Source organism: Mobula birostris, chromosome 13 (assembly GCF_030028105.1).
Source record: "Mobula birostris isolate sMobBir1 chromosome 13, sMobBir1.hap1, whole genome shotgun sequence".
In the NCBI taxonomy this organism is placed as follows: Eukaryota; Metazoa; Chordata; class Chondrichthyes; order Myliobatiformes; family Myliobatidae; genus Mobula; species Mobula birostris.
This window is the reverse complement of record NC_092382.1, coordinates 77,309,746-77,333,155: the sequence shown is the minus strand read 5'-3', so window position 1 is coordinate 77,333,155 and position 23,410 is coordinate 77,309,746.

Genomic DNA, 23,410 nt, shown 5'->3' with positions numbered 1-23,410 from the left:
GCACCTCATCCGGACCGGGTGACTTATCTATTCTTAGTCCACTTAGCTTCCCAAGCACTTTCTCTCTAGTAATCTTGACTGTACCTAATTCTATTCCCTGATACCTCTGGCTATCAGGTATATTGATCATGTCTTCCAGTGTGAAGACTGATGCAAAATACTGATTCAGTTCCGCCACCCCATCTCTTTGTTATCCATTATAATTTCTCCAGCATCATTTTCAATCGGTCCCGTATCTACCCTTGTCACTCCTTTACTCTTCATATATTAAAAAAAATACTCTTAGTATCCTTTTTATGTTAATCGCCAACTTCCTTTCATAATTCATCTTTTCTTTCCTAATGACTTTCTTAGTTTCCTTCTGTAAGTTTTTAAAAGCCTTCCAGTCCTCATTTTCCCACTAATTCTTGCTTCCTTGTACGCCGTTTCTTTTGCTTTTATTTTTGCCTTAACCTCTCTCCTTAGCCACATTTGTGCCATTTTTCCATTCATGCTTTTCTTTTTTCTTGGAATATATTTTTCCTGCATTTTCCTTATTTCTTGTAGGAATTTCATCCAATTCTGCTCTGCCGTCCCTCCATTTAGCTTACTTTTCCAATCGACTTGGGCCGGTTCCTCTCTCATACCACTGTAATTTCCCCTTTTCCACTAAAATATCGATACACCTGATACCAGCCTCTCCTTTTCAAATTTGAAACTGAACTCAACCATATTATGGTCACTGCTTCCAAGAGGTTCCTTTACCTCCAGCTCCCTAATCGCCTCAGGTTCGTTACACAGCACCCAGTCCAAAACAGCCGGTCCCCTGGTGGGCTTCTGGACAAGTTGCTCCAAAAAGCCATCCTGTAGGCATTCTACAAATTCCCTCTCCTGAGATCAATTACCTTCCCGACTTTCCCAATCCACTTTCATATTAAAATCCACCATAATTATCTTGACATTTTCCTTCTGACACGCTTTTTCTATTTCCAGCTACAACTTCTAGTCCACATCCCGGCTGCTGTTTGGAGGCCTGTATATAACTGCTATTAGTGTTTTTTACCCTTGCCATTTCTTAATTCTACCCATAAGGATTCTACCTCTTCTGATCCTATGTCCCTTCTTTCTATTGATTTGATATCGTTACTTACCATCAGGGCCACGCCACCCCCTTTACCTACCTTCCTATCCTTCCTGTACACTGTGCATCCTGGGATATTCAGCTCCCAATCACATCCATCATTTAGCCATGACTCGGTGATGGCCAGAATGTCATACCTTTTAACATGCAGCTGTGCAGCAAGGTCATCCACTTTATTTCTAATGCTGCGTGCATTTAAGTACGGTACATTTAGATCGGTACCTGTTGCCACTTGTGCTATGTATCTATTTTGCAGCGAATTATCCTGTATAGTCACCGGCCTGTCCTTCTTACCATCTTTGCTGCACAGTATTTTTGACTTATTTCTATTTTCCTCTTCCTCGATCCTAACACCTTAGTTTCCTTCCCCTTGCTAACTTAGTTTAAACCCTCCCTAACAGCTATATTAAACAATCCCGCTAGGATATTAGTACCATTTGTGTTCAGGTGTAATCCATCTCTTTTGTACAAGTCGTACCTTCCCCGAAATAGATCCCAATGATTCAAGATTGGCTGATTTGTTCCTCAACCCCAATCTCTTTCCTCTCGTAAACCGTTAGCTCCCTCACCAATCAAACATCTTCACACCCCTTTCTTCCCTACACGCAATGACTTGGTGTCCACACCTTCTGCAGCAGCAAAATCGAGACCTCTTGAAAGTTAGCCTTCAAGTTAGCCTTCAGGGAATCTACAATAAGAACTCATAAGTCTCTATGCATCCATTGCTTCGTAATTTTCCCCCATTAGAAGCCTATCTACACCGTAATCTTTCGTTGCAAAGTGCATATCCCGCACCTCTATACATTGCCTTCCACCTGTCACTTCTTCGCCCACTCGGTCAAACCAACCCGCTGCTGGCGACACTGCTTGTCTCTGCAGGTAGATCCTGTCCATCTGAATCACATCCGATAGCTGACTCTTCGTTATTGAAAAGCTCATCTGCCGGTCGTACCCTGGTTTATCTCTGTTTCCGAATATGCCGACAGATGATCTATCTCCCGGTATTTTGATATATTACATAATGATCTCTCCCAGGGGCACAACAACCTTTTGATCGTTTCCCGTATTATCCTCTGATAAAGATGGCCGGGATCTGACTACATTCATGATGAACTCCTATAAATCATCCATTCTACAGTTGATAGCACAGTTCCCTCCAGTGAGCTCACAAACGATGTCGGTTTCACCAGTGAATGTAGATGAGATGTATTAATTTAATATTTCTGTGGTTTTCTGTGATTCTACACATAGATCAGCCTTCACACTATCAGTGTCTATTCGACAAACACACCCGACACCCAGGCATGAAGTAACCCATTAAACCCAAATATACAGTATACAAATATACAGTACTGTGCAGTTGCGACGAAGGCCCGTCACTAACTACGGACGGCACATGGGGCACTCGGTAAAACACTCATCCCCAGCAGTAATAGTGACTGGGTCTGAACCAGAGCTGCTGCACGGAGCTGTCTCATACAGAGGCAGCAGCCACCTGCACAGGTGTGCTGATGGTGGAGGATACCAGCTTTAATTCGATAATTGAGTTAATTAGCTTTTGGTTGGTCTAGGGGAAGAGGCTTAGCAGTTATAAGCCTCAGGTTACCAAGGCTTTGGGGTTAGTTTTCTTTTGTGTGTGTCTGAGGGGGGCTGCTTCTATACATATATTGCTTCTTTTCCCGGTTTTTGTCTTGCTTTGTGGTAAATAAAAGCACCTCAATTTATTTTTGCGACTCAAACCATCTGGTTATTTTTCTTAAACAATTGAAGCACAGTTTTTGTGATAGCCGTGTAGCAAGGATACCCATTACCGCTAATTTTTAATACTGTACAAAAGAAGTAGACACATATATGGAACAGGGGTGCCTGAGATTACATAGAAACATAGAAAACCTACAGCACAAAACAGGCACTTCGGCTGTAAAGATGAAGCCATACTCAGGTTGGAGGAACAACACCTTATATTCCGTCTGGGTAGCCTCCAACCTGATGGCATGAACATCGACTTCTCTAACTTCCGCTAATGCCCCACCTCCCCCTCGTACCCCATCTGTTACTTATTTTTATACACACCTTCTTTCTCTCACTCTCCTTTTTCTCCCTCTGACCCTCTGAATATACCTCTTGCCCATCCTCTGGGACACCCCCCACACTTGTCTTTCTTCCCGGACCTCCTGTCCCATGATCCTCTCGTATCCCTTTTGCCTATCACCCGTCCAGCTCTTGGCTCCTTCCCTCCCCCTCCTGTCTTCTCCTATCATTTTGGATCTCCCCCTCCCCCTCCAACTTTCAAATCCTTTACTCACTTTTCCTTCAGTTAGTCCTGACGAAGGGTCTCGGCCTGAAACATCGACTGCACCTCTTCCTAGAGATGCTGCCAGGCCTGCTGCGTTCACCAGCAACTTTTATGTGTGTTGCTTGAATTTCGAGCATCTGCAGAATTCCTGTTGTCCAAGGAGAAAAGGCTGTGTTCACTCAACCTATTCTCATAAGGCATGCTCCCCAATTCAGGCAACATCCTTGTAAATCTCCTCTACACGCTTTCTATGGTTTCCACGTCCTTCCTGTAGTAAGGTGACCAGAATTGAGCACAGTACTCCAAATAGGGTCTGAGCAGGGTCCTACATACCTACAACATTACCTCTCGGCTCTTAAACTCAATCCCAGAGTTGATGAAGGCTAATGCACCGTATACCTTCTTAACCACAGCGTCAACCTGCGCAGCAGCTTTGAGTGTCCTATGGACTTGGACCCCAAGATCCCTCTGGTTCTCCACATGGCCAAGAGTCTTACCATTAATGCTATATTCTGCCATCACAGTTGACCAGCCAAAATGAAGAAAACCTCACAATTATCTGGGTTGAACTCCATTTGCCACTTCTCAGCCCAGTTTTGCATCCAATCAATGTCCCGCTGTAACCTCTGACAGCCCTCCACACTATCTACAACACTCCTAAACTTTGTGTCATCAGTAGATCTACTAAACCATATCTCCACTTCCTCATCCAGGTCAGTATAAAAATCACGAAGGATAGGGGTCCCAGAACAGATCCCTGAGGCACACCACTGGTGACCGACCTCCGTGTAGAATATGACCCGTTACAACCACTCTTTGCCTCCTGCGGCCAAGCCAGTTCTGGATCCACAAAGCAATGCCCCGCTAGATCCCATGCCTTCTTACTTTCCTAATAAGCTTTGCATGGGGTACCTTAACAAATGCCTTGCTAAAATCCATATACACTACATCTACTGTTCTTCCTTCATCAATGTGTTTAGTCACATCTTCAGAAAATTCGATCAGGCTCGTAAGGCACGACCTACCCTTGACAAAGTCATGCTGACTATTCCTAATAATATTATGCCTCTCCAAATGTTCATAAATCCTGCCTCTCAGGATCTTCTCCATCAACTTACCAACCACTGAAGTAAGACTCACTGCTCTGTAATATCCTCGGCTATCTCTGCTCCCTTTCTTGAATAAGGGAACAACATCTACAACCCTCCAATCCTCCGGAACCTCTCCCGTACTCATTCGTGATGCAAAGATCATCGCCAGATATTTGCATATTACCGTACTTGTTAACACGGAGAGGAGAGCGAGTTTGTAAATCTTCATTTCCAGTCTTTCCCTCTGACCTTCCAGTCGTGATGAAAGGTCTCGGCCCGAAATTGCTGCGCTATATTCCTATCCATTGATGCTGCCTGACCTGCTGAGCTCCCTCAGCACAGTTGGTGTATCGCTCTAGATTTCTATCAACTGCCGTATATCCTGTGTCTTTGTAAATATGTGGAGATCAAAGGATGTTGGATATGGGGAGTGTGGAGCCCCACTGGAGGGGTGTGGGACAGATAGCAGGAACATAGTGCCAGGGCCGGGGGAGGGAGTGTTGCGGGTGCTGCCCAGCAATGGGATACCAGGCAAGGACATTTAATTACAAACAATTTATTTATTGATCATTGCAGAATGCCTCTCTGGCTCTTTACATTCCGTCCCCTCTCGGCCATGAATCCACTCTCCCTGCCCCCTTCCCACTCTTAGTCCACAATAAAGACAATAAAGAATTGGTTTTCTTTTCGACATCAGTACAGTGTGACACTTAAAACTACTGCAGTTCTGTACGAAAGTCTTAGGCATGGTCACCATGCGTCCCACTAATGCACTCTCAGGACCCTTATACTCAACAAGGAACTGGTCTGATTCCAGCTGCCTGCATCTGGCACATATCTCTTCTTTTCCCCTGCTCATGCCCTTCATGACCATTGACAAAAGAGCTGGCCTAATTTTGTCTGCGTGGCCAATTACTCTGACATGGACATTCTGCCACCAATGCCTTGTTAAATGCTGTACACTTTTCCGACGCCCTCTACTAACACATCATTTACCAGTTCCTTCTTATGCCATCGAAATTAGGTTTGGTAAAATTTAGGTCCTTGACCTGAATACATTCCATTATCCAGTTGATTGTCCTAAACTACTGTGGCCCACGCTACTGCACTTCCCCGCAGCAACCCCATGACATAAGCAATCTTTGACTTATCTGTGGAGTAAGTTAACGACTGCTGTTCAAACACCAGGGAGCACTGAAGGAGGAAGGCCCAGCACTTCCACAAATCTCCACCGTCGTGTTCCGGCTCAGGGACGCGAGGCTCTCTGGGCGGGGGTGTTGGTTACAGAGAAAGGTTGAACAAGTTGGGTCTTTATTCTTTGGAACGTATAAGATTGAGGAGGGAACTTGATAGCTGTATTTAAAATTATGAGAGCGATAAACAGAGTTGACGTGGATAGGCTTTTTCCATTGAGAGTGGGGGAGATTCAAACAAGAGGACATAAGTTGAGAGTTAAAGGGCAAAAGTTTAGGAGTAACATGAGGGGGAACTTCTGTACTCAGACAGTGGTGGCTGTGTGGAACGAGCTTCCAGCAGAAGTAGTTGAGTCAGGTTCGATGGTGTCGTTTAAAGTTAAATTGGATAGATATATGGTCAGGAAAGGAATGGAGGGTTATGGGCTGAGTGCAGGTCGGTGGGACTAGGTGAGAGTAAGAGTTCGGCACGGACTAGAAGGGCCGACATGGCCTGTTTCCGTGCTGTAATTGTTATATGCTTATGGTTATATTAATAATTAGCCAACAAAAACATGAACCCTGCAAATATGGCTGCTCCAACAGAAAGCTCAGATTTTGTCATAATTTCCACTGCTGACGTAATACCAAATAAATTTGATATATTTCTCTTCAATCTGCTCAATATTTACATCAGAGTCAATGGTGTTGAATAAAACTGTTTGCTCAAGTAATTGTAACTAATGACGTTAGTCAGGGTATAACCGTATCTCTCGAGATTGCTCCTTTGTATAAATCAGGGACATTTTGAAAGCACCAGCTCAGAATTTCTGCCGGCGCCGTGAATTGAAAAGCAATAGAAATCAATTTCTCACTGAAATGAGTTATCCAGTCATCCTGAGAATAGGGGAAGTTTACTATCCTTTTATTTCAGCCTTTGGAATTCCCGGTAAGCCGCCGTATCAGCTGCTGTAGGTGGGAACTGAAGTTGAAATCCATTGCTGTAATTGTTTCAGTCGCTGGATTCCAATGCCACATGTCCAGTCCCAGTCTGCTGCATTTCAGGAATGAAATGGAAACATCGGGAATATGGATTTCAGGATCTGGATCTAAAAACAAACCGATGTTGGAATTTAGCGATTCTGGAATTCAACGGCTCAGGCAGAGTTTTCCCAGTTGCTTCTGTTGAATAATGTAATGTTCTGCTTTTGGTCCGGTGGTGGCTGTGCTGAAATCGGATATATTACTCCCCGTGTTTATACCGATTGATTGTCTGCATTTGTATGTGAGTGGTCGTGTGAGGTGCAATGATAAAACCGCCGACTGGTAGTAACACTTTAGAAAATGTGAGTAGTTCCATGTTGCAGCATTAAACTTGTGGATTTTTAATAAATGTGTGCGCTGTGACTGACTGTGAAGCAGTTGATGGACAACTCAGTGAAGTCGTTATTGAGCCAATTATCACAATAGACGTGTGGCTTCATAGTTATCAACACCATAAAATGTATTATATTATATCTACATCTGACACAGATTCAGTAATCTGGAAGCGACTCTGAGTTGTCTATAATGAACGATGAATTCCCCTCCCCTGCTTCCCTTGATAGTTTCAATGGGAGGTGTCGCCTCTCTCTCTAACGTTGTGTCAGATTGCGTTTTAATGGCGGCATCAGTCAATGTTCTATTGTAAAGTCACTGGTGGAATTTGCTGGATTAGGAAACAAACATGGAAAATTCTTTAAACACTAAATCCCAATCGGTTTGAATGGAAAGAGAAATCTTAACAGGTTTGTCAGGGACCTCTCTGAGAACGTTTATGAGAAGAGACACTTCAACTGTTTTTTTTCTTCCAGAAAGTCTCTTTTGTCTGGATGCGTGTTTCCAGCATATTCCGTTCTTTTGTACCGTCCTTCGATTGTCCTGACAGCGAGCACCATAGAAGCTGATGACTGTCTTTTGGAACTATCATGCAATCAGGGTGCGGATGTACTCATTTTCTGACACGAAATGCGGAGGCGCCGGTAGAAAATGTTCCATCCAGTATGGACTGTGAGGAGGTAATTACCCAGCTTTCATTTCCCGCTGCCACTTCGCATTTTGGTCATCAGTAAGGAATCCGTACACAAATTATATTGCTTTTATTTTACTGTGTAACGTCCTTCCTTGTCCCCTCCAGATCTACGCCCTCTTTGGAATATTCCAGCACAAAACGCATCAATGACATGGAAGTATTAGGGTATCCGCTCACATTGCTGCACTAGCCTCTGTTCGGTATTTTTTTTTTCAACTTGCTGTTCTCTGTCTCTCTTTCAGCGAACCTGCTGGCGGTTGTGATTGTGTCCCGGCGAAAGTGCGGTCTGTCCAAATGCGTCAATCGTTACATGGTGGGAATGGCCGCCGCCGATCTCTTGCTGGTTATCTCCTATCCGCTGCTGACGTGGACTGCTTGGATTTATTTTCGCCGATCATTCCTTTTCATCACTCCTGTGTGCAGACTCCGTGTATGGTTTGTTTTTGCGAGCACTGCGACCTCAGTCTGGCTGACTGTCGCTTTCACCTTTGATCGATTTGTGGCTATTTGCTGTGAGAAGCTGAAAACAAAATATTGCACCGAGAGAACGGCGGCTGTGGTTATCGGGACAGTGAGTGTACTGGCCTGTTTGGAGTGTGTTCCCTGGGGCTTTGTATACGAGCCTTTGGTAGTAATTGATGGTGTTCCCTGGTATTGTGTTTATACATCGAGTTACAAAATTTCTCCCTCATGGGCGGCATTTGCAATGTTTCACCGCATTTTAACCCCTTGTGTCCCATTCTTTCTGATTTTGCTGTTCAATATTCGAACTGTTAGGAAAATTCTAGCAGCCAGCCGTTCCCGCCGGGGGCTCCGGGGACGAAGGAATGGAGAGAATGACAAGGACCGGGAGATGGAGAACCGACGCAAATCCATCGTTTTGCTCTTCAGCATAACCGCTAGTTTCATACTGTGCTGGATAACACGGCAGGCATTTTATATCCATCAACGGATTTCAATGAGATTTGTGTATTATTCTGTAACAGATCCCCGCTACCTCACTGAAGAAATATCGGGAATGCTGCAGATTCTCGGGTGCTGCACCAACACTTTTATTTACGCCCTGACCCAGAGCAAATTCCGAGAAGAAATTAAGAATATGCTGAAATACCCAATGAATCGGATTTTGAAGCTCAATTAAACGTTAGAAATGAATACTGTAAATTATTACAATCAAGCTGCCTTCGTGATCCCTATTCTGTAAACCACCTGTGTATAAATGGAAACAATGTGATGAACAGAGTTATAGAACTAACACGGGAGAAAATCTGCTGATGCTTGAAACAGAAAACAACACACACAATCATAATTTACTCTTTTCTGTAACTGCTATCTGGTGTGCTAAGTTATTTTAAGATTTTGTGTTTGTTGCCTTAAGGTAACAAACCAGCTGTTTACAGCTGTTTCCGAAGGCATCACTGGCTTCAGCGTCCCAAAGAAATCCACTTTGCACCTTACCTCACTCCCGGATTACATTGAACGTTGTGGCGAGTCCGTTACCTCTGTTTCTCGGCTCTAACACAACTGTCTGATCATGGGGTATACTTTCGTCAGTAAAACCACTGCTGATTGCGTCATAACCCATCCTTTCTTTCCCCCTCGCTTTTGTCTTTAGTGCAGAGAGTGAGAGGGAGAAAGAGAGAGAGAGAGAGATGTGGTGGCAGGGATAGGAGGAAGATATTCTGAATGTCAGAAATAAGTGAAGACAATGTAAAGTTTGGGATACTGATAGTGTACTGGGTCTCGGGGAACATGAGGAATCAACAAGCAAGTCAAATTGTGAATCGTTGGAGTGAATAGTGACGAGGAAATGTCTAGAGTGAAGAGTATTAACGGGAATCCCAAGGCATTTTATACATTGTAAACACTGTAAGCATTGTAAACACTGTAAACACTGAAAGCACTGTAAACATTGTAAACACCAGAAACATGTAAAACACTGTAAACACTGTAAACATTGTAAACACTGTAAACACCGTAAACATTGTAAACATTGTGAACACTGTAAACACCGTAAACATTGTAAACATTGCGAACACTGTAAACACTGTAAACACCGTTAACATTGTAAACACTGTAAACATTGTAAACACTGTAAACACTGTAAACACACCACGATTAAATTGAAGCTTGTGGTGAATCTGTTTCCCCTGCTTCCCGGTTCTGACAAGAAGGCCTGATCTTGGAGTATATTTCCATTTGTAACTATAATATCCCCCATATTGAATGGGATCCTTAGTGTAGAGGCTCAGAGGAGAAGAATTTGTTCGTCGTTATCCTGGAAAGACTGAGCGATATTTACCGTCTATACTACGTCAGTCTGTGCAGATTTAGCATGTCATCTGAAACTTAGCCAACTTCGAGAGTAGTATAGTGGAGAGGATCCTGTCTGGTTGCTTCATTGTCTGGTATGGAAACACCAAGTTCCTTGATTAGAATAAACAACGAGAAGTTGTGGATGCAGCCAGTCCATCAGATGTACATCCCTCCCCGCCGCTGAGAACATCGACAAGAAGTGAAATCACCGGAAAGCAGCATGATCATCAGGGACGCCCGTCACCCAGGTGATGCTCACTTCTCCATGCTGCTGTCCGGAAGGAGTGACAGGAGCGTCAGGTCCCATAGCAACAGGTTCAGCAATACTTCTACTCGTAAATGATCAGGCTCCTCCAGTAGAGGGGATAATTTAACTTACCCCAACAATGAACTCACATGAGAGGACTCCACAACTCATGTTCATGAAATTTACTCAATTAATAATTAAATAAAATCAATAACTTTAGTGTGCTTAGTCCATTGATAGATTATCTCCTTTGTCTCCTACACAACTCGTGACGAGTCTGCAATCAAAACAGTAATCGGTGGCAACTCAGCAAGAAGCTGGTCCCATAAATATCGACCGTATTAGTGTGTAAGTGCGTTGGAACTTGAAGCTCCCCCTTCATTACTCTGGTTCTTGCTGGGTGAAGCAAGTCTCGTCCTCTTATCTCCAATTCCGAAGTCATGTTCTCAATTACAATATTGTAACTTTCCAAAGGACACTCTTTCCACCCGTTGGTATAACTTGTTTTTGTTGTGGCTATAATATGCCTGTCCCACGAAAGCACATTGTAAGAAGATCTCATTCGTTATCGTCAGAGCAGACAATGAACAATCCTCGTAAGCACTGAAAGCATAATCCATGTATTTATGTTTTCTTATCACTTCCGGAAAAGCACGTCTTTTTTTCCCTTTTATGACATCTGGATGATTCTATTCCTTACTTGGTACCATTCATAACAATAACACGTGTTGGTGGGTTACTTTAGAATATAAGTCTCCTCGTGATATATTTCCGTAATGCAAACTCTTCTCAAATTGTGGGCTCAATTATTTCGATGTCGGGGAATATGAAATAACATACCGACATAAAACATTCCTGTACTATCATCCCATGTAGCCAGTACTCTATGGATTAGTGTAAACCTTCTAATATTACACAAGACAACTTTACCTCAAACCCTTGTTTCTTATATAGCCCCCCTGGCCACCCTCAGGGTCGCTCGGCTCGCTCTCGTCTAGGGAAACAGCCTCGGCCCCGCCAAACTGGGTAATTTGTTTGTGTGGATGCTGTGTGAGGTACCCCACCCCGCCCAAATAACAGATAATACACCAGATGCAATTAAATGATTTACAGTTTATAGATATTACTAATTCTATGACATTAATATGCATTTGATACTGAGAGGAAAGTAATGGGAAAAAAAAAGGCGCCAACACTTATCAAAGTTCAATCTCTTCGTGCACAAAAACCGTTGGAGCTCAAGGACCTTCTTCTTCACCCTGCGACCCCCTCGGACCACCTCGACCGGCCGCCTGGGACCAACAACGGTGGTCGACCAGACGCTCCACACGAGTCCGTCTCCGTCTCCTCGCCGAACGTTCCGCTCGGGGTCCGACCCCGTTAGCGGACTCACAGCACCTGGTCCATCCTCTGTCTCGCTCTCCCGCCTTCTGCCCCCAAACCCCCTCGCAAACAGTATCTTCAAATACACCAAAAACCATAACAACTATCCCAATTGGTTAATAGCACCCTCTTATCACCCTCTAAACCACAATAAGCTGCTAGCGCAGACTTTCTCAGCGCTTAACACAACAAAGCCGCATTCCCCAGATTAACATAACAAAAACGCCATTTTAATTAGCCTCCGCAGTAACATAAAAGTCGAAACCCCCTTACACTCTCCCCCCACCAAATAAAGTCATGCCCTCATGACTTCTAAATAATTCGTCACCCAGTCCTACAGACACACAACACACACATACACAGATGCACACAGTGACAGTGCTCCCCAAACAGTAGACCTTACTCCCGTCCCACGGGCCCTAAATAGGCCAACCTATCTGGGAGCTTCTTAACCCTCTGAGACCCCCGTACCCCCTCACCTAAACCCAAAAGGCTCAGACACTACTAGGGATACCTCGGGCCTGCTTGCCAACTCCTCTCTCACTCAGGCCACCACTACAGCTCGGAGCCCCTGTCCCGTGTCCGGGGCCCCGCCTCTCCTCCTTCCTGATCCTGCCGTAACTCAGACTGCCCACAGCTAGCCCTCCCCACTACACCTGACTCAGTGGGAGAAGGGCCAAAGGTCTCTTCCTCAATCACGGGGAAGTTAGCGAAAGGCAGCATGTACCACATATCCAGCACATCATCCTTCGAATCCGTATCCTTCCTCATTCCCTCGATCGATAGCTGCTGGTTAAGTTTCTCCAAACTGAAATATTTAGCCGGGGCTACCCCTTCAGCCTCCTGCAGTCGAGACGTCAGCTTCTTCGGGGACTCCTTCAACTCTCGCCACAGTCTCAGCAGTTCTGACTCAGGGTTCCTGGCCATCTCAATCTGGGACGCAGTTACCCCACCAGCTTCTTCCTCCCTGACCTGAAAAGCAGCAGTTAAAGGATGTTCAGCCTCCGGTTGTTTCTTCCTGAGGGCGTCTTCCAGGTCAACTTTCAGTTTTTCCACATTTAAACTCGCGATAGCCATCTTCAGGTTCCTTTCAAGCGTCCGCCTCCCTTTTCCGAGATCTGTCCTCCATTTCTTTACCTCCTCGGGAGTGTAGTCAAACTCCCCTCCCTGGGCACTCGGTTTTCTGTTGACCTTAGTCAGAACACTTCCTTGGTCTTCCCCAACTTGTAAATCTTCCAATCTGTTCTGAATGGACGTCTTGAGTTTCTGCTGATCCTTTCGAAGGTGGGTCATTGTTTCTACTCGCTGGATTAATTCGTCAGTATATGACCGCAGTGCGGTGCAAATCCCCTCTCTTCCCTGTGTCTCATTCAGATTGACGACCTGGGTTTCCATCCCCCGGTCCACCACCGTCTGTCCCAACACCAGGAAGTTCAACTGGTATATCGGGTCATTTCCCTCACATTGCACCAAACTCCTCCGGCCAAAAACTCCTCCACATTTGACACTTCGCTTCGGTCGCCCGGGCTCAGCCACTCGCCTCGCCTCATAGTCCCCCCAGGCGAATCCAAGCTCTAGGCGGTCATCCATATACGTCAAAACTCCACACACCTTCACTTCCCCCATGGTCTTCCTCATGCCCCGCGGGAAGGATGCAGGGGCTCCAGATATGCCCTTGGGCATCTTTTCGGATCAGAAGAATCCTAGGGAACTAGTAAAGGCCATCTTCGGCTCAACAGCCGCACACCTCAGGATCTGGCAACATCCACCCCTCAGATGCAGCACATTAAACCGCGTCGCATCATCCACACACATGCTGCCTCCATCTTCCACGCCGCCATGGTCCAGTTGCCGCGACCTCTCTCTCACTGAGCTGCCTTCAGCGGTCAACTCCTCTCCCTCGTAGTGGTTCGGAGCATCTACTAAGAGGGTCTTACCCTCAGCTACTTTCCCCAGACCGTACCACCGCTGGTTCTCGTTTAAATTCGGTACTGGCTCAAGGCTGCTACACACGTCCTCAGAAGCAACTCGACACGCTGGGTGCCCAGACAATGCCCCCATGAACTCCAGGGTCAGTAACCAATCATCGTCTTCTGGATAACTACTGCCACTAGTACCCAAAGTCTCCGGTGCCCTTGCGGTTGTCAAGGGTAAATGCTTCAGACAGCGGTTGTAAAACGAACTGTCCAACAACTTGACCTGTGCCCCGGGGTGAAGGATGGCTTTAGAATCGCTTCCCTCTATCCATAACGTCACCCTGGGGCGTGGTCCCTCTAAGCCTTCAGGAATAGGGTCTTTTCCTTGCGGAGGTTCAGTGGTACATTGCTAGGAACGTGCTTCCCCAGAGACCGCAGGCCGTTCCCCCACTGGGCCTCCACTAAGTTTCCCGACACCTCTCTGATCAGCTGAACAACTGATCCCCTGAAATGATCCCCTTGGTACTACAAGCAATTTAGCCGCCCTCCTCGCCAGAGAAGACACACTGAAAACTTTCCCCCCTCTTTCAAATAACTGACAGCTGTCACTACGGTGTAAGTGAACCTGACAGCTCTAACACCGTCACCAGCCCGCCTACTTAAACTTTCAACCAATCCCTGTCGCTCTCCCTCAACCGAGCACTGCCACTCATCTAACAACTGAGAGATCCGCTCCGCCCACGTCTCACACGTCTCCGCCCCTCCTGGGGTGGACACTATCCCCGCTGCCAGGCGGAGCCTTCCAGAGCTAGAACATTTATTCGCAGACTCTACCTCCAAATCAGACCACTCTTTCCTCTCTCTCCCAACTGCATGGACAGCCCCGAGTGCCACCTCTAACTCGTCAATGCTAGTCTGAACTCGAACAAAGACCGCACCCACAACGCATACAGCAATCACTAGCAAATAACCCACAGAGACACACATTACAGATTTAAGCAGGGCACCCACAGAGCATACCAACAGACTCAAGCATCCCGGACAAAGCCCCCACAATGCAGCCCCCCTGGCCACCCTCAGGGTCGCTCGGCTCGCTGTCGTCTAGGGAAACAGCCTCGGCCCCGCCAAACTGGGTAATTCGTTTGTGTGGATGCTGTGTGAGGTACCCCACCCCGCCCAAATAACAGACAATACACCAGATGCAATTAAATGATTTACAGTTTATAGATATTACTAATTCTATGACATTAATATGCATTTGATACCGAGAGGAAAGTAATGGGGAAAAAAAAGGCGCCACACTTATCAAAGTTCAATCTCTTCGTGCACAAAAACCGTTGGAGCTCAAGGACCTTCTTCTTCACCCTGTGACCCCTCGGACCACCTCGACCGGCCGCCTGGGACCAACAACGGTGGTCGACCAGACGCTCCACACGAGTCCGTCTCCGTCTCCTCGTCGAACGTCCCGCTCGGAGTCCGACCCCGTTAGCGGACTCACAGCACCTGGTCCATCCTCTGTCTCGGTCTCCCGCCTTCTGCCCCCAAACCCCCGCATACAGTATCTTCAAATACACCAAAAACCATAACAACTATCCCAATTGGTTAATAGCACCCTCTTATCACCTTCTAAACCACAATAAGCTGCTAGCTCAAACTTTCTCAGCGTTAAAGCACAACAAAGCCGCATTCCCCAGATTAACATAACAAAAACGCCATTTTAATTAGCTTCCGCAGTAACATAAAAATCGAAACTCCCTTACAGTAAGAACACAAATAACTTTATATACTTGTCGAATATCTGTCATCCACCCCTCAATCGCCAGTGGGAATTTCATTTTCTTGGTGTCCGGAGACTTTCTCCCCAAACCTCACGCCCCCGCCCCCCACACCCCCAGCAAATATACTTGTTCCTGACCCCGTGCTGAACGTTACCGAATCAGCTCAGAGATGACGGACTTTGTACCCAGACTGCTGACAGACGCTGCCTTGTAAACAATGATTCTTGTTGATAGCTCTGTCTTTGTCATCTCAGTGCATTGCCCTGATAGGTGTATCTTCACTGCTGTGAGCTGAGATCCGTAAACGTTATGCTATGTCAGAATGTCCCTTCATATTCATCCACTACGTTTCATTATGATGTTCTGAGCTTTGATCTCTGATACTATCCTTCCCTCACCATAAGAACATAAGAAACAGGAGCAGGAGTAGGCCATCCGGCTCATCGAGCCTGACCCGGCATTCAATAAGATCATGGCTGATCTGTCCGTAAACTCAGCTCCATCTACCTGCCTTTTCGCCATAACCCTTAATTCCCCTACTGTTGCACGGGGCGACTGAGGATAACCCAAGTGCAGGACACCGGCACGTCGACTGAGTTGGGGATGCTGGCGTAGACGTAGACGGAGAACAGCAACCCGGAGGAATCTTGACAAGGAGACGGGATTTACAGGGACTATCTGGAAACTAGAGCTGAACTTGGAACTAAGAACGAATTATTACACGAAAATGGACCAACAAACTGTCAACCTGTGTAGTGCTGCCTTTGGACTTATTTCACAGTCTCTGATGCAAACCAGGTGTACTGTAATTAAGTAAACTAGCACCAATTGGAAATCTAATGGCTGAAATTAGGGCATAATCAGGGAGAAAGGAGCGTTAAAGGGGAAAAGCCAAACGGAACCATGACTCTACTCATCCCTCAAGAGGACCCTCCTGGCGATCCCCCAGGCTTGTCTGGATGGTGCAAATGGAAATCCCGGATGAGAGAATTGTCCAGAATTTAGGAGCGCGGAAACCAGGAACGTTTTTCCGGGCCTTAACCCTCTCAGTCGACCAGGTACTGGAGACCCCTGCCCCGACGGCGGACATCCAATAACCGCCGGACGGTGTACGCCGGATGGTGGTCGATTATCCGGGGGGGGGAGGGGGTAGGCGGGTGGAGGAGGGGGTTCGGTCGGAACGGACAAGGGACTGACCGAGACCGGATTTAACTGGGAGACTTGAAATGTAGGATGGATCTTCATAGACGTAGGTAGTTTGAGCCAGATTGCCGTGGGGTTGATAATGCACTCAACCTCGAAAGGTCCTAGGTCATGGTACTTCGCTGGAACCCTGGACAAGTCAGGGGGTTGGATGGCAGGTGAAGTCGTGATGGTTCTTACAAGGGGAAAAGGCCAAAGGGCCAACTGTAGACAAGTGGCTTGACAAAACGGACTCCATCTGACTATCTTCCCGGTGGACCTATCAACGTAAGTATTATGGCGGTTTAACCAGGGGTACACAAGAACAATTGGAGCTTGAGAGGAGGAGATTAAGTTAAATTGTACCTGTTCCCGATGGTTCCCAGAGAGAATCAAAGACAGTGGTGGGGTATAGTGAGTGAGTAGGGTCAGAAGTCTTCCGTCCAGTGCCCGGGCTTCCAGAGGTGTACTCAACGGCTCCCGAGGAATTCCGGCCTGGGAAGCTATGTCTTCATCCAACAGATTCCCCTCCGCACCGGAGTCTATCAAGGCAGACAAGGACAGGGACTGTTGGTTGTAGCTTACAGTGGCTTGGATTTGCATCCGTGATTGGGGGACAGAAGGGAATGTGGTCTGGCTCACCAGGGTCCCCATTTCTACTGGTGAGCCCTCCCTCTTGGCCTTAGGTAACAGGTAGCGCGAAAATGGCCAGACTGACCGCAATAGAAACAATCTCCTGCTCTAATCTCCGGAGTCGCTCTGAGGGAAAAAGACTGCTCCGTCCCAGCTGCATTGGTTCCTCTCCCGTGGTGGTTGAAACGGCCGGGCCGGATGCTATTCTAGGAGCGGGAGGAGGAGAGAGGTTAGGACTGGTTGTAGATGGTGAATCGTGCCGTGGGGTGGCCAAAGGACGACCGGTTCTCTCTCTCTGTCGTTCTCGCAGTCGGTTGCCCAGCCTGGTGGATAGGGCGAACAATGAATCCAGGCTGTTAGTGTCATCCCTAGCCGCCAACTCGTCCTTCACCTTGTAACAGAGGCCTTGCCGGAATACCTCCTGGAGTGCCTCATCATTCCAGCCGGAGTCGGCCGCTAGCGCCCGGAACTCCACGGAGTATTCTGCAACACTACGTGAGCCTTGATGGAGGGTGAGGAGCCGCTTAGCGGCATCTTTACCGCAGACAGGATGGTCAAAAGCCTTCCTTATTTCTGAGAGTAAGGTGGGAAAGGAAGAACAGGCCTCTGGGTGATTATCCCAAATCGCGGTGGCCCACGCTAAGGCATTTCCTCACACCAACCCCATGATGTAAGCTATTTTAGATCTGTCTGTGGCGTACGTGGCTGGCTGCTGCTCGAACACCAGGGAACATTGCATCAGAAAGCCCGGCACTTCCCCAGATCTCCGGCGTAAGGTTCTGGTTCGGGGACGCGCGGCTCTCTTAGCGGTCGTGTTGTTGACGCATCTGGAGTCGCCACTACAGACTGTCTGGGCTGGTCAGACGGAGTTCCCGGAGTAGGCGGGGTAAGATGGGCGGATGCTCGTCGACCTGTTCACTGCTGTCTCTTACATTTACTGACAGGGAACGGAGGTTTTCCATGACTTCCTGGAGCAGCTGATCCCAGTAGGAAGCCCTGGCTAGCGAGGGCTTGTTGCAGGGGATTCGTGTCCGCTGGATTCATGGTGGCCAGTTTGTTCTGTTGCACGGGGCGACTGAGCAGAACCCAAGTACAGGACACCGGCACGTCGACTGAGTTATGGATGCTGGCGTAGACGTGAACGTAGAACAGCAACCGGAGGAATCTTGACAAGGAGATGGGACTTACAGGGACTATCTTGAATCTCGAGCTGAACTTAGAACTAACGGTTCTAATTGGAGAAGAGGACGAAATATCACACCAGACTGGACCAAGAAACTGGCAACCTGTGATAGTGACGTCATCGTACTTATTTCACAGTCTCCGAGGAAAACCAGGTGTACTGTAATTAAGTAAACTAGCAGCAATTGGAAATCAATGACTGAATTTAGGGCATAATCAGGGAGCAAGGAGCGTTACTAGGGAACAGCCAAACGGAACCATAACATAACTATATATTTTGTTTCATTAACAATGTATAAATATACATTTGGTGTCAATGACAAACTCAGAAATGTTGAATTTGGTCCCTCAAGTTGACACTGTTTGGGAACAACTGGGCTCCAAGCACCGGTCCCTACAACACCCACTGGGACATCCTGCAGGCCCAAGAAGGGTCTGATTATTCCTTCTCTTTAAACACACAGACAACAGGAACAGGAGCAGGCCACAGGACATGGGATGATGTGGAGCGAAATAAGCTCAATGACTGACACTGTGCATGTGTGATATGATACTCTGGAGGGATTCTCACTCTGTGCCTCGCACAGAAATTTTGTAATGGGACGGCCCAAAGTGACATTTTCTCAAGGTCTGACCATGGGTGTTTACCGTGGGATAGTGCGGAGGGAATTTTCTGTCTCTCACCCTGTGACTGTGTGATCCAACGGTTTGGAGGGAACTAAACTCTGTGTTTGATCCGGGATGTGTGTGATGAGCGAGCGGTTTAAAGGGAGCATCACTTTGTGTCTGATCCTGACAGTATGTAATGGGACAGTGATGCGGCAGCTTCACTATGTGTCTGATCCGCAGAGTGTGAGGTAGGGTGGTGTGGTGTGAGATTCTCTCATTGTTTAACCTGCGGGCGTGCGATGTGACGGTGTGGAGGGAGACTCACTCTATGACTGACACAGGAATATTGTAATGGTACGACCGCAGGAAGATTTTTCAATGACAGACCCTGGGAGTGTCTCATCGGATGGTGTGGAAGGAATTCTCAGTGTCTGACCCTGTGAGTGTGTGATTCGATGGTGTGGAGGGACATTCACTCTGCGTCTTTTCCCGGGAGTGTGTGATGGGGAGGTGTGGAGAGCTCCATACTGTGTCTGATCTGGGAAGTATGTGATGGGACGTTATGGAGGGAACTTCACCCTGTGTCTGAACACAGGAGTGACTGATGGGATAGTGTGGTGGAAGCTTCACTCTGTGTCTGATCCGGAAGTGTGTGATGGGACACTGTGAAGGGAGATTCACTCTGTGTGTGATCCGGGAGTGTATGATGGGATAGTGTGGTGGGAGCTTCACTCTGTGTCTGATCCGGGAGTGTGTGATGGGACACTGTGGAGGGAGATTCACTCTGTGTGTGATGGGATAGCGTGGTGGGAGCTTCACCCTGTGTCTGATCCGGGCAGTGTGTGATGGGACTCTGCAAGTAGCTTCACTCTGTCGGATCCGGGAGTGTCTGATCGGAAGGTGAGGAGGGAGCTTCAATCTGTATGTGATCCAGAATTGTATGTCGGGACAGTGTGGGAGGATCTACATTCTGTGTTGACCTTGGGAGTGTGTGATGGGACAGTGTGGAGAGAGTTTCACTCTGTGTCTGATCTGGGCAGTGAGGGATGGGACAGAGTGAATGGAACTTCACACTGTGTCTGACCACGGGAGTGTGTGATAGGAGAGTTTGGTGGGAGCTTCACTCTATGCCTGACCCTGGGAGTGAGTGATGGGATGGAGTGGAGAGAGCTTCACTCTGTGTCTCACCATGGGAATGATTGAAGGGCTATTGTGGGGAGGGGGGGGGGGTGTTCACTCTGTGTCTGATCCCTGGAGTGTGTGATGGGACAGTGTAGAAGGAGATTCTTTTTTTTTATCTGATCCAGGGATTCTCTGATGGGGTGGTGTGGAGGGAGCTTCATTCTGTGTCTAACCACGGGAATCACTGATGGGATAGTGTGGAGGGAGGTTCACTCTGTGTCTGATCCCTGGAGTGCGTGATTCGATGGTGTGGAGGAAGATTCATTTCTCTCATCCAGGGATTCTGTCATGAGATGGTGTAGAGGGAGCTGCACTCTGCGTCTGAGCCGGGTGTGTGTGATGGGATGGTTTCGAGTAAGTTAAATTCTGTGTCTGATCCAGGGAGTGAGTAATGGGATGGTGTGGAGTGGGATTCATTGTGTGCCCAACAACTGTAGTGTTTACTGGGAAGATGACGAGGGAGAATTATCCTGTATTATCTCCGGGGAGTGTGTGGTAGGGTTGTGAGGAGGGTGATTCTCTCATTATCTGACCCTGGGACTGTGTGAAAGGATGGTGTGGAGGGAGCTCCACTCTGTGTCTGACCATGCGACTGATAGCATATGTTGGAAAGAGCTTCGCTCTGTGTCTGCCCCTGAGACTGAGTGCGGAGGAATGGTGCGGAGGAAGCTTCACTCTGTGTGTCTGACCTCGGGAGTGTGTGATGGGACGGTGCGGAGGGAGATTCACTCTCTGTCTGACCCCGGGAGTGTGTGATGGGACGGTGTGGAGGGAGATTCACTCTCTGTCTGACGCCGGGAGTGTGTGATGGGACGGTGTGGAGGGAGATTCACTCTGTGTGTCTGACCCCGGGAGTGTGTGATGGGACGGTGCGGAGGAAGCTTCACTCTGTGTTTGACATTGCGAGTGTGTGATGGGACGGTGCGGAGGGAGATTCACTCTCTGTCTGACCCCGGGAGTGTGTGATGGGACGGTGTGGAGGGAGATTCACTCTCTGTCTGACCCCGGGAGTGTGTGATGGGACGGTGCGGAGGAAGCTTCACTCTGTGTTTGACATTGCGAGTGTGTGATGGGACGGTGCGGAGGGAGATTCACTGTCTATCTGACCCCGGGAGTGTGTGATGGGACGGTGTGGAGGGAGATTCACTCTGTCTGATCCAAGGAGTGTGTAATGGGACTGCGCTGAGCGAGCTTCACTGTGTTTCTGAACCCAGGAGTTTGTGATGGCACGGTGTGGAGGGATCTTCACTCTGTTTCTGGCCCCTATAGAGTTGTAGGAAATTCACCCTGCGTCCGATCTTCGGAGTGTGAGGTAAGGTGAGGTGTTCACAAAGTCTGGCCCTGGGGATGTGTGACGGGACAGTGTGGAAGTAACTTCACTCTGTCTGATCCGGAGAGTGGGTGACGGGACGATGTGGAGGGAGCTTCACTCTGTGTCTGACATAGAAATTTTTTAATGGAACGAATTGGAGTTAGATTTTCTCAATGCCTGACCCTGGGAGTGTATTATGGGATGGTGTAGAGGGAATTCTCTGTGTCTGACCCTGTGACTCTGTGAGGAGGGAGTTTCTTTCTGTGTCTGATCCAGCGAGTGTGTGAAGGGACTGTATTGAGGGAGCTTCACTCTGTTTCTAACCTGGAAGTGTGTGATGGGACGGTGTGGGGGGAGCTTCACTCTGCGTCTGACACAGGAATTTTGTAATGGAACGAATTGGAGTTAGATTTTCTCAATGCCTGACCCTGGCAGTGTATCATGGGATGGTGTGGAGGGAATTTTCTGTGTCTGATCCTGTGACTCTGTGATCCGACTGTGAGGAGAGAGTTTCTTTCTGTGTCTGATCCAGCGAGTGTGTGAAGGGACTGTATTGAGGGAGCTTCACTCTGTTTCTAACCTGGGAGTGTGTGATGCGACGGTGTGGAGGGAGCTTTTCTCAGTGATTGATGGGATGGTGTGTTAGTAGCTGCTCTCAGTTTCTGACCTGTGGACTATTTGATGGGTCAGTGTCGAGGGAGTTTCTTTCAGTTTCTGAGCGGTTAGTGGGGACGAGATGGTGGCGGAGGAAGCTTCACTGTGTTTCTGTTCCCGGGATTAAGTAATGTGATGATGCAGACGGAGCTTCACTCTGTGTTTTATCCCCGGGAGCGTGTGATGATATGTTGCGGAGGAAGCTTCACTCTGTTTCTGACCTGAGAATGTTTGACGGCTCTTTGTGGAGAGTGTTTTGGTCTGTGTCCGACCAAAGGAGTGATCGATCGGAGACACGGGGGGAGCTTCACCCTGTGTCTGATCCGAGGAGTGTGTGTTGGACAGTGCAGTGGGAGATTCTCTGAATGTCTGACGCTGTGACTATGTAATATAACGGTGAAGAGGGAGCGTTACTGTGTGCCTGACGCAGGAATTTTGTAATGGGACGGCTCAGAGTAAGCTTTTCCCAATGTCTGGCCCTGGGACTGTAACATGGAATGGTGTAGAGGGAATTCTCTGTGTCTGACCCTGTAAGTGTGCAAATGATACTGTGTGGGGGGAGATTCATTTTGTGTCTAATCCAGGGATTCTGAGATGGGACGGTGTTGACGGAGATTAACTCTGCGTCTGAACCGGAGTATGTGTGATGGGACTGTATGGAGGGAGCTTCATTCTGTGTCTGATTCAGGGATGTTGTAATTCAACGTCCTGGAGTGAGATTGAAGGGATGATGTAGACGAAATTCACTCTGTCTGACACGCCATGCTGTTTGCTTCTGTTCCATTCTCTTGTTCTCGACCTTTGTGGATGCAGGTCAGATATTATACAGTATGTGAGCTTACAATCCCTTTTGTCGTTTTTGTCTGTGAGAGCAAGGAGAGCGCGCAGGAAGGTGGTGGCTGGAGAGTGCGTGAATCTGGGGTGTGAGGAAGCGGTCGTCAGCCTGGATGGGGATGGGGAGTGAAGGGGTCCTGGGGACCAGACACCACCAGACTGACATCCCTCAGCCTGGAGCTGAGACGCTGCTGTACCAGTGTGAGGAGCTCAGACCCATTATTGCAGTTCACCGGGTGCGGGGGGGGGGGGGGGGGAGGGGGGCAGCAGTAACCCCAGGTCACTGTTTCTCCTCGAATGAGACTCAAGTCCGACACCAAGACGGGAAGTTTAAGCGGTTTATTGATTTCATCATTTCAAATGTAAATTAAACAATGTGTGAGCTGCTGACGTGCGGGAATAAATAAACTGCTCCCGACTCACTCAGTCACA